This window comes from Manduca sexta, chromosome 23 (assembly GCF_014839805.1).
Source record: "Manduca sexta isolate Smith_Timp_Sample1 chromosome 23, JHU_Msex_v1.0, whole genome shotgun sequence".
Taxonomy (NCBI): domain Eukaryota; kingdom Metazoa; phylum Arthropoda; class Insecta; order Lepidoptera; family Sphingidae; genus Manduca; species Manduca sexta.
In genome coordinates, this window is record NC_051137.1 from 3,251,980 (window position 1) to 3,265,279 (window position 13,300).

Sequence of the window (13,300 nt, forward strand, 5' to 3'; positions counted from 1 at the left end):
GTATAGTTATAATGAAATTAATATATCTGTATAAAATCTACGGGAATAGGAATAGAATATTTTGATCCATTCATATCCTTAAAGTTAGGAATCCAGTACTATTGTTCTGATATTTTTACGTACCATTAAGTAGCCCTCTTACTTTAATGATCACTTATGTTTTTCCGATTGTTTGACATCGAAATAAAATTATATATAATAATAATAATATCAGCCCTGTATTATATACTTACTTGCCCACTGCTGAGCACGGGCCTCCTCTACTAATGAGAGGGTTTAGGCCTTATTCCACCACGCTGGCCTACTGCGGATTGGTAGACTTCACACACCTTCGAAATTCCTATAAAGAACTTCTCAGATGTGCAGGTTTCCTCACGATGTTTTCCTTCACCGTTAAAACGAACGATAAATTCACAAAGAATACACACATGATTCTTTAGAAAAGTCAGAGGTGTGTGCCCTTGGGATTTGAACCTACGGACATTCGTCTCGGCAGTCCGTTCCACAACCAACTAGGATATCGCCGCTTCAGAAATAAAATTAGTTTTCAGATATTATCGCAGTTTTTTGTATTGTAATTTTCTTCCATTTCAAAGACCTTGCAGCCTTCATAGTCGGACTGAGGTGTAAATCGTCTGAAAAGTCAACATTACAATGTCTACCTACATTAGAAAATTATGTATAACGTCATGAGAAAATTAAAATACAAAATCGCGATAAAATTCGAAAATATTTTATTACTCTGACTTGTTTTTCATCTTACTTTTATAAAAAAAACCACTGGTAATGACGACGGTATCAAGAAGGTACGAATCGTCCTCGACTTTGGCTTCGTCAACTGCTCTGAACCAGCTTTGTTCAAAATACACATAAACATTGCGATAATAAATTTCGTATGTAACAGCATATATTTCTTCGCAACATGTTTAGATCCACAATAAATTTGGCCTAAAATTTATGCTGTACGCAGATGCTGTATCGAGACTTGTTATTGTTACCAAAAACGCATGATGTATGTGTTTTTCTTAACCTTTAGTTTTCGTACAAAACGATGAAATATCTATAAATGAAGGATGGATTATAGAATGTAATTCTATTTAAGTCTAATTTTACCATTTAAAATTTCTATTTAGCCGTATTTTTCAAAAAAGAGGACAATAAAAATATTTTTTTTTTGTTTTAAGTTTTTTTTAGTTTCTAAACTGAATGGCTTTGCTAACTTCAGCTGATATATTGTTTATAGGTCTCAAGAATCTTGGACTGTTATTAGTCCAAGACGACGCAAATATTATTAAATATCAGTAAAAGTTAATTCACTATTTTGCCGAAATGTATATACTTAGTAAATGACACAAAAAATAAACAATATGTGAAGTCTATTTCATATCATAGTTTGAGAAAACTAAAACATTAAAACCGCGATAAAATCCAGAAAATGGTTTAATTTTAATCATAGTATGACTTCGCTGATACTTGTTTTTATTTATTTTGCTTTCTAAATATACATGTGTTCAATTTTCTTTTACTACATATATGTCAGCAAAACAGTGAATTAAATTACACCGTGTATGATGCAATGCGAAACGCATATGTTGATATATAATACTATAAAAAATATATATAGAAAACAAAGAAATTCACTCGAATGCGTTCGCAAGCCAATTACCCCAATTACTATTAAATTTTTGCGATAATTTTAAACAGCGCTCATGCGAAACGTCAAATGCAGGCTGTGTGGAGGTGTTAAAATATTTCATTTTGTTCGTTTTCGAATATTTATTCCATAAAAACAGGTAAATGAAGTAATGGCTAATTTTTCCTGTTAAAATGTCCGTGTTAGTCAGTCGGAATGCATACACTGCAGGGATTTTTAAATCTGTTCGAAACGGATGGCGTATTTATAATGGAAATTTGATTTTTTTGGTGCTAAAGATCACACAATATCAAGTGTTGTATACCCGTTTGCTTATGGAATAAAAATATTACTAGGGGATTTGCTCAAAACTGACAGCGTATTCAAATTTTTGTGGTAATTTTGGTTGTGTAAGTGCAAGTGATCACTCAATATGAGTTCCAGCATACCCGTTTGCTTATAAAATAAAAATATTACTAAGAGATTTTTTCCAAATTAGACTAAAACTAGCGAACGTTTAGCTCTCGTTTAAAGTCAATATTTACTATGATCACTATTTATTTATTGTGAATAGTATAGTACAAACCCAACTCACACTATTCATAACAAAAAATGTTAATATTAAATAAGGCCAATTTTAATATCTATCATACTCGAAGAACCTCAAGCATTCTAACAGAAATACTCACCTGTCACTCGCAAAAATGACATTATTTAGAAAGTACACCCATACACACTTCGTCCGTATATATAAGTAAGTACCTCTTAAAATCGTACAAACTGAATCGAACCCCATTCTCAAAATACCTACAACAACTAAACTATCGAGTCCATCATCATATAAATTCCCAATGATTTCTCATACAAGTTAATACCCACCTACTTACGCACGTGCTCAGTAAATCACGATCAGAACATTATCTGTCTGTTGGGTTTCTCAGTTTTTATTAGTCTTGTTAAGGGTATAGAAATATCTGTACATTTAATATTATATTAAATGTCTATACAATATTATTTTTGGAAAATAAAATACCTAAAATATGACTAATACATCTACAATAATATATACAAAAATTGTAATATATTCCATCACACTACACGACAGTCTAGTGTAGCCATACTCGACCTGCGGCTCGCCGGGCCTTTGTGATTGGCCCATCTTGAGTTACAGGCAAAGTTTTTAAATTTTGCACCCATCAGAAAATCATGTATTGTATAGCTGGCTTTATTGTGACCCATGACATGTGTGTGTCTTCTATCAACCCATTCACAATAGCTAGTGACGAAGTAATTGATTTCTCTGCCAATATCCAGCTAAAAACATCAAAATTACATTTCCTTAAAACAGATATTTTTGTTCATAAACACCTTTAATATCAGAAAAATAGTGAATTAACTATCGACCTTAAAGGAAAACAATAGCGATCAATGAAGGAAAGTTTTATGTCCTTCAGAAATCGAAGTTATAACATTTATTTGTGTTTTTAGAGCGTCTATAGTTCCTAACAATATTATGTATATTCTATCGCAAAGAGGTTCCCCAATTAGCAGAGTTGTTCAGGCTCCCGCTAATGATGTGCCCAAGCTGCCAGAGGGCGCTTATCTTTTGTAGTTCCGTTGACAGCTTGTTTTGTTTTGTCCGAGTGGTCCAAACCTTGTGTGAAGTTCGGCTTGCAATTAAAGCCCTTTGGAAAAGCCGTTGAGAAATTTCCGTCTTGTGTTATTGAGGATTAAGTTGTATTTTTGTGTGTTAGTGGCATTCTGTATTGCTTCTTAGTAGTAGCTTATGTAGGCTGTGTAACTAATTGATTGGATTCGATCTCCTGTAAGGCAACATTTTGTACACGTTTATATTGTTGAATCAGGATACCGTATTTATTATTAAAGTATCACAATAGTTTATAGTGGGAATACGCCAATAATTTCATGTAAAATATTGGCGAAAAAACATAGAGTAAAATAATAGCTTCCTAGTATCGTTTCGTTACCTTGATCCACGTACCAAACCTGTTACATAACAGAACCTAACAAGGTCTCTGGACTCATTAAAATAGGTTTATACAAACACGTCTAATGATCCTTAAAAAGTTGTATCAAACGGTCCATAATTACCTCGTTTCTGCTTCATCGTGTTTACGTTTGTGATGTATGCTTGTAATTATTTTGTAATGACCATTTAATGTAACATTTTTTGTATAAATTATATTTTTTGCTCTGTGGCTTGCCCTTGTTTAGCCTCTGTTTATTTATTTATTAAATGTTCTACTGTATAGGCTTCCTCACGGTGTTTTCTTTTACCGTTAAAGCAAGTGATAATTAACAAAGAATACACACACAATTTTAGAACAGTCAGAGGTGTGTGCCCTTGGTATTTGTACCTGTGGACATTCGTCTCGGTAGGCCGTTCCACACTCAATTAGGCATACCTGAGAAGTCTTGAAGGTGTTTGAAATCTACCAATTACCACTAGGCCAGCGTGTTGGACTAAGGCCTAATCCCTTTCAGTAGTAGAGGCGGCCCGTGCCCAACAGTGGGACAGTATAATATAGAGTGCGTTCGGCTAATTTCGGACGGTTTTTCGGTGTGTTGCGAGGAGTCTCGAAAATATATTTTTCTCATAAAATATTTAAGCGGTACCAGCATTTTATACATGAAACTGGTTATTATGAATGCTACTTTATGTGTTAATTTAATCATCTTCCAACTCTCTTTGTGCAAGCTTAAAAATACATAATAATATCTGTATAGAAATTTAAAACCCTTACAAAAGATTGGACCTTCGCGGGGTAAGTTCGGACTCCGTTCTACTAATGCTAGTATAATAAGGTCCACAAAATCAAGCAGAAGTCTCAAAAATGTTAAGAAGAGCGAAATCCACCTTTTTTGTTTCAATGCACATAGCGAACCCGTTCTTGGTCGTAGCATCAACTGTGGTATATAGGGTGGGGCAAAAAGAGACATCGTAGTCGCCTACATTGCTTAAACTAAAAAATAACCATAGATTCGTGGTATTTTTTCGTTATACGATCTTACCCCGTATCCGATCTTACCTGAACGCACCTTAATACAGGCCTGATACTATTATATATAATTATATATCTACAGTATAATTAAGTAACATATAACTTCTATTATTTTCTGTATTTCTTAATTAAATGCATGAGTCTAGAAAACGTTATGCGTATCAACATTTAGTTGCTTTACTGCTAATTTGAAATCACAATCTCTGTTTCGAGATAAGACACTATATAACATGAAATACGTAATTTTCTTACCTAAATCTTCGCATGAAAACATTTAAACAAAGCGCGATCCTCTTAAAAATAAAATACAAAACAGTCGTACAAGGCGTACTTGCTTTACAACATTTAGAAAGACTGTATTCTCCCCAAACATTTTACCAACACTCATCCGAGGGAGTTTACATATAAAATTGCTTCAAGAGATTCGCTGTAGATTTGTTGTTTTGGGCCGAGCCCGTTCAGGATTTCTCTATGATCCGTAATGGAGACTTTTAGTGTGCTTTTTGCGATGTTGTTCAATTTCGGACATGAAATGGAAATGTCTTTAAAGGCAGAACAGTTTTTTTTATTCATGACTTAAAATTGTATCTATGCCTTATGACAAAATGTTTTTAAATTATTTTCTGTTTGTTTCGGCTAATCTCTGAGATTACTACGGAAAAAATGATTTTAAATTCTTGTCTGTTTGCTTGTTTTGGACATCTTTTAGATGGTACTCATTTTGAATAAATCGCTGACAAGTCGATTTATAAAAAGTAGGCAAGCTATTAAATTAGATTATTTTTATTACAAAATGGGAGACAGCCTTGTTATCACAACAATGCTCCGTCCTTAAATAAATAACGTCTATGAATAAGGGAGTTAGTCTATACGCGATTAGCTAACAAATATTAATATACATTTGAATTGAAGCAGCATAGTCGTAGCACAGTGCTTAGAAAAAGCTAACACTCATATTAACGGGATAATAAAAGCGTAAATTGAGTACTCGCGAAGCATGTGAAGAGAAAAATAAACCGAATGCACTGTTTCCCTTGCATTTCATCGCAATTGAACTCCAGTGTATGTTCCAAGAGATTTCACGATCCAATAACTATCCAAGCAGGTTATCTTGTTAGTAATATTTTTTATTTTGTTTTGTGGTTTATTAAGTACTATCGTTCGCCCGCCGTTCTGTTCGCGTGAACAGGTTTTTTCGGGATAAACATTTACTAGGAATAAATAGCCAAAAGCATTCAGGAGTAATGTAGCTTCCTATTGATGAAAAAAAAATCAAAATGGGTTCAATAGTTTCAGAGATTAGACCATATAAATCTACACATTCAGAAATTATATTCTTCATAATATAATTATAGATTTTGTGGCGATTTATTTTAATTATTTATGTTATGGTCAAAACCTTTTTCTATAGGACATGGGTGGCGAACCGATAACATACGACGAAATAATTATTGACGAATGTATCTACCTATTTAAAAAATAAAAACAATTGTGTCATTGCGCCATTATAATCGGTAGTTTCTTTTGTAAATATCATCACAGTAAGTATTTGGCAAGAAAAATATAGTTGGGATCTACAAAAAAGGTGGCTAGAAGAATGGGCACGCCCACTATATTATTTTTCAGTTCTTAAATAATAGCACGTTACCCCATAAAGGTCGTTGCTATAGAATTAAGAGACTTACCTACAACAATAGTAATTAAAGAGAGCACAAACACAAATGGCATCCATCAAAGTCCAAAACCTAATAAATTATATTTAATTACAAAGAAAATACGATCATTAATGCAACAATCCCTCAACTCTGACAGATATTGAAAATTCAAATATGCACAGAAAACATGGTTAATAAACCGCAAAAGAATAAACAACTAAGTTTTAATTAAAACATAAAACGGTAAAAAACTGCACATTTCTCTCTGCATTTCTTTGTTAAAATACTCATCAGGTATGCAAAGTTCATGCATAGACCTTAACAGCGAATATGAATGTATATTTAATTTTGTATGAGCGTTTGAAATACATTAAACGCTGGAATGCTTTGTTCCTTTACATTTGTTTAGCCAATGTCAGAGTTTAAAAAGTTTTAATTGAAACAGTTATTTGTTGAATATGTAGGAAAGAGTTTTTGGGTAGTGTTTTTCTCATATTTTTTTTATTGAATAACGAGATGTAAACAACAGAAATACCTTGAATTATAAAGTATTGTTTGGTATTCCACTGCGCTTGCCATCCTGAGACATGAGATGTTAAGTTATTATGTCCAATAGCTACACTGGCTACAATGTCCTTCAAACCGGAACGTAACAGTGACTATACACTGCTGCTTAGCAGCGGTACCTACCCATGCGTCTTCTCACATATGAGAAACTTAGGTCTTAGGTATCCTAATAAAATTGTTTCTATAAAACTAGAATAGGCTTTTGTTGCCAAAACAGAAGATTTTTTTAGCTTATATTGATAAATTGTAGGTCAATATAACACCGAAAATAACGCGATCTTAAAGTAGAAAAGTAAAAAGCAATTATGCAGGTCGACATGACTGTGCCGACCTTCCGGCGATGTTTGTATCTTTTCCAGGTCGGCACTTTCTCTGGGCTTCTCTTCCCTTAACACCAGGTGCGGAGTAGCTACCTTGGTAAGCTCTGATAAAAAAGAACGTAATTATAGATTAGGATAATTCGTTGGACTTTCAAAACACTCAATCGCGATATGAAACGATACAGAGTCATTTCTCTCTGCTTTTATGTGAGATAGTGATATTACTTCAGTCAATACCGCCCACTCATGACAGGATGGTTCTACTTCTTCTTTGAAATTTTATTTACGGTAGTTGATTTCTTGTATGGTTATATTCCTTTGACTAAATATTGTCTCGTTTCATTTACCTATTTGCACCACTACCACCAAGTAGTATACATTTTAATCATAGACTGTTCTGCCTCTGCCTACTCCTTCGGAAATAAAAGGCGCGTGTGTATAATATCTTTGGTTCCAACAAAAAACATATTTTCTTTAACCCAAACGTTCGTGTCAAAAGCCATCATCTCTCAGAGAAATAAATATCGTCCATAAGTATTTTCCTTATTTCGTTAACTGGGGTACATTTCGACAACTTGCCCCATTAGTTGACCGGCAGTTGATGGCCTATCGTCACGTAGCTTATATCCCGAGGTATCTATAGGTTAGTTCGGACACCTAACATGACTTCGATACATAGATTTGATGAACTGGAAGCGACTAGGTTCCGTTTAATAGCTATTTTATGAATGCAGATATCAGTGATGCGTACTTTTGCACTTCATAGTCGAGTTGGGAATATTTTGATAGCTTTTGTTCCTGGTTATGGCTATTTTACGATTTTAAATTTTGGTATGATTCAACGTTCATTTGGAGAACGTTCAAAAGTGATGATTAAAAACACGTAGTAGTTCCGTCCGCCTCATAAACATGAAGGCGTCTTCAAAACTTCGGGACAAAATTCAAATTAAAAAAACCGCGATATAATCCGAATACAATTTTTATTTCGATGTCTAACATTCCCGTTAGTAAAAATCATAACGTTTCAGTTGTAATTAATGCATCAATCGAAAAGACGGCAACCTAATCCATAATATTATTTTTTTTTTATCAAATACAACATGTGTTAATATTTCTAATAAAAATCGAATAAATCTACAATTGACTACTAACTTTCCTAGGAAGAATTTAGATTTGAAAATCAATTGTCCTTAGAATTTTCTGAATTGTCATTCTATTTTCAGGATCGCTTTCTGTTCCATTAGCATCTTAATTACCTTAAAAATATCTGCATTTAGCTTTATAATAAAATAAATTTGGGTCCCTTTTTCATTTACAGGCCCCTAATTACAGGGGTCACTTCGTTAAACGATCAAAAATTAAGATTCGTGAAAAAAGCAGGTGTAACTAAGTGGTTCCTTAACTTCTCAAGTTAATGATTAAGGATTTTGTCCTATAAGAATATTTAATACTGCGATTGCTAAGTAATTATAATTACATCCAAAATTCAAAATCAAAGATAATGTGACAAAAAACGAACTTTGTGGAAATATTGGAACATTATGAAAATAGGTTATAGTTGATAGACTAGTATATGTACGTCTATGTAGCGTACCTACCATGTCGGGTATAGGCAAGCCAAAGCAGTACAAAAAAAAATTCGTCTCCGTTTCACATAAAACTAGTGTTAAATAAATTTGGCCCGTCGTGACCTCTAAAAGAAGTTAAATTACCTAAGTATATCAATTATCAAACAATCTCAGAAAAAATAACAATACAACGACTGTCGAATGTCGGCGCGCAATGTTTTGTTTTGAAATTTCGTCACATATCTACCTACTGTATCTACTTAATAGCTGAAATAATAAGGTTACATTTCGCTGTTTACCGAAATTATTACGTTTATATGTTTTTGAAAATTGGAATATCTCTTACATACAGCGCCGATTAAATCATTATCCTTAACCAGAAGTATCCCAAACACTTGTTTCGTTCGAGAAAAATGTAAAAAGCCAATGATATAACTTAGGTAATGTTTGTTCGTGTGGGAGAATCCATCACGACAATTAAATTTGGATATTAGACTAAATACCTTATGAGGTTCTTCAACTCAGGAGTACATTTCGCGCCTCTCGCTAGCTTGTTGAATGTTGTTGTTTTTCATGATAACCTAACAAATTTACTTTCTTCTTGGCTATTAAACTTTCACACACTTTTAACTATCTTATAATATATTATAATTTCACTTATCTTCTCTATATTTAAATGTTTTAAATAATTCAAATACACGTAATAAACACAAAAACTTTGAAAAATGTATCGCCGGCTCAATGAAAACAAACAACTAGTGTTGCCAGTTACTAATCGCAAATTATACTCAACATTTCTACTAAAATTATACGAAAGGTTTAATTATAATACATAAAAATAATTATTATTATGTAAATAGAATGATGTTTATTCTAAAATCATTAAATATACATGAAAATAAAAGATTATTCATCCAAATAAGTAATATTATTTAGAATAAATGCTTAATATTAGTAGAAGTGCAAAGACTTGGCAACACTGTTTATAAAGCATGGCTTTATTTCTAGTACTGATTGCTATAGAAACTTATTATAGCTGTACGTGTGTGGTAGGATTTTATCCGTATTCAATCTATAAGTGTGAAAGAGAAAAAATACCGAGGCAAAAAGCCTCATAGAAGCCCACGCAAGAGAGAGTGATGGAATATATTTTGTGCGCGTGTTTTATATTAAAAATGAAATGCGTGCATACTGATATGGTTTAGATGTAGTATGTTTTAGAGTGTATTAGTGTTTGAGTAGGTGCGCTCGAGGTGAATCGGCTCGGTGCACCGACACTTAGCGCGGGTATTTTTAATCTTTACTGTACCGACAGTAAAATTATGATTATTGTTCCATATTCCGTTTTGTACAAATAATTTTAGGGCAAGCCAGGCTTTTGGGCTTCTATGGAAGAACCGCAACTGGTATATGTCTACATAGGTACGAACAAACAATAGTGGCGATGTACACTTATTATTAACAAGCTACCTAATCCCCATCTCTCTTATAAAATAAACTGCACGTGCTTCATTTCGATTTAAATGGATTGCAATAGTCATGATTTGAGTGTCTATTAATTCTATCAAAACATCAGTGGCGAAGCGTCCATACAACCCGATTCCTACCGGCTTCCCTTTTAGGTTTATTTACGTTCGTTTTCGTCTTTGTTTTCTGTTAAATTGGCTGCGATATGTTTACTAAAGCATCGTTTTATGTGGGTTATCTTTGGAAAAATTACACCCTTCGCCACTGCAAAACATCATCATCGTATTTCCATGTTACCTATTCCATGAGCCATAGATCTGTGGATCGGTCCGATGTCGAAGCACCCAGTGTCATCGCACAAAGCTGTAAGGCTGATGAAAGTGACGAGCTAACTCCCCGAAATGTATTTACATACGAAACAGGCGAACATGCATCTTGTGTAGGGATGATCTGGGAAACGTTAGAAATTTTGAATTTAAATCTTTAGAGGAATTAAATAAAATCTTTACAGGCAATATATTTTGATTGGCAAAAAATAAATCATTAAAAAATATTATACTTATAGTAAACTGAAACAATAATAAAATAGTTTTTCATGCCTTGCATTTAATCACAAAGAAATTTGTTTTGAGTATCATGTTATTATTACAAAATAAATTTACCAAAAGTTATTGTATAAATTAATTTGTTGAAACCTAGCTTACTTGAGGTAATGGACCCCCTTGTTGAAACCTATATTGTATTGTAACATGTAAATAAATATATAATATAAAAAACCCAAAATACTACACTCTGGCAACCCTACTTACATAATGCGTACAGAATGTTGGAGCGTTTCGTGTATTGTGAGAAAAATATGTTTCGCAGCTTTTGTAAAGCTTATCCTGAATAAAATATTAGGCTTCGTAGCTATTTATTGTGGCCTTTAGAACTGATCCAAACACAGTTGAATGGAATACCAAATCTGAAATAACCTTTTAAATCCCGCGAATTCTAAATAATATGATGTAAGCATTCGTTGCCCTAGTTTTGATCCGCAAAAAGTTCAATCGTTTGCCGCAAGATGTCACTATATTAAAACTAGATTGTTCCAGAAAACTTTTGAGAACCATTTGTTCCCAATGTTGAAGTCTGAGACTAAGTTTAATCAAGTTTGTACCAAAAAACTTTCGGCCTACGAATCCCATTTAAATTGGCAAAGTTATTTGACGATAATGTTTTGGAATGTTTATTCAATTGAAACTTAAATGTTATTTAAATAACAGTGATTATAGCTTATCGCTTCTTATCTCTTGGCTTAAATGAATTTGGTTATTCCTGTAAACTTGAAAAGTAAATATCATCGAAACGCCAAACTAGGTCATAATAACCACTCAAACCAAAGCTCAATTCTCGTTTTCCATTCAAACGCCCGGAGTTCATAGTTTATTCTCAAACACTCGCGTTATTTGTGCCTAAAGTGAGTAAAACGATCCACAACCCCCCCATTTTCCCCTCCGACGGCAATCGAAGCGCAATATCCGACGCCACATCTATGCGAAATTCCTCCGGAATGAACGAATGGGTTTTGAATGATGTAAAGGAAACTGGCTGAGTTGGGACTGACTGACAGGTGAGATTTTATTAAATAGCTGTTTGTGAACGTGTATAGACGCTTTTAGGACGAAACGACATCTATTTATTGATTTAAGGTGAATTTTAGTTCGGGCTTGTTATATATAATATAATAATATCATCCATGTATTATATACTATCCCTCGCTATGCTTAGCGGCAGAAATAGAGATTGCGGACCTACCCAGGGGGACTCACATATGAGAGATCTACCACCAGTAAGGATTCTTGAAAACATATTTACATGAGCTGCGGGCCGTGAGATTGTGAATCCTCAGATCGGTGAACTAACATTTATGTTAGTTTCATTCGAAAACATCTGAATTTTGCGAAATTGGTAACGTGTATACGCAGAAAGGCTTTCACATCGTATTATGGAACGCAATATGAAATCTGCGAATTGCGGGTTTATTAGATGCATCTTTTTACTGTTAAAAAAAAGGCCTGAGTTTATATAATCAATACTATCCAAAATGATTATTAATTAATAAATTCATTTATTTAATTAGATCTACTAACGATAGTACATAATATGATAAAATATAAAACTTAGGTTCATGTGTACCATCATTAAAAGTGTGTACAATGTCACAATCTTTTGTATGGATATGATATAAATCTATGTATGTATTGTGAGAAGATTTCTCACTTTGAATCCTTAACCACCAGCCAGGGCTTGGGTCTTGAGCTTCACTATCGCAGGGTGATTCATTTTAAGTACTTTGTTTTATAATATAGTTTTTATAACTTTTTAAGAGGAATAATTCCTTCATACATATTCCTCGTTTTTTGTAAAATGTTTTATTGATGCTTCGCTCCTATTGTTCATAGCGTGATGTTATAATCTATAAACTTCTTCATTAAATGAGCTATGCAACATATTATTCTTCAATTCAAACCAGTGGTTCCTGAGATTAGCGCGTTCAAACAAACCAACTCTTTAGCTTTATACGATAGTATACATAATAAAAATATAATAAAAGAATATATAAAAATACAAGTCAACCTCTTAAAATTAATAATGTAGAAACAATGTGCACAAGGACATAATATGAGGCATTCTTCAGCGAACCGTGAACCGTCGGACGTATCGGATTATTCGCAAATTGATTTACTGGCCACAGCCGGAGGCGCTGATCGATTTTACGCCCCACTTCGTCCCCCTTTTAATAAACTTTACAGTGAGGTTGATAAGAACAATATCCTTAGTGGATTTTACTGTGGTACCTATATAATTTTCTCTCTAGGGGTAATCGTTTCACTGTGGGCACTATCTGGACCCGACTCTGTTTACCTACATGTGTAAAGAGGTCATTTTTCAGTTAATAAATGATACCACATACTCGTCTTTACCTATGTTAACATTGTCCATGAATAAAGAATATTTTTTTAAAAAAATCCCAGTTTTACATTTTTTTTATCAGTTTTGTGCGAATATGGAGTGTGCGTGAGTG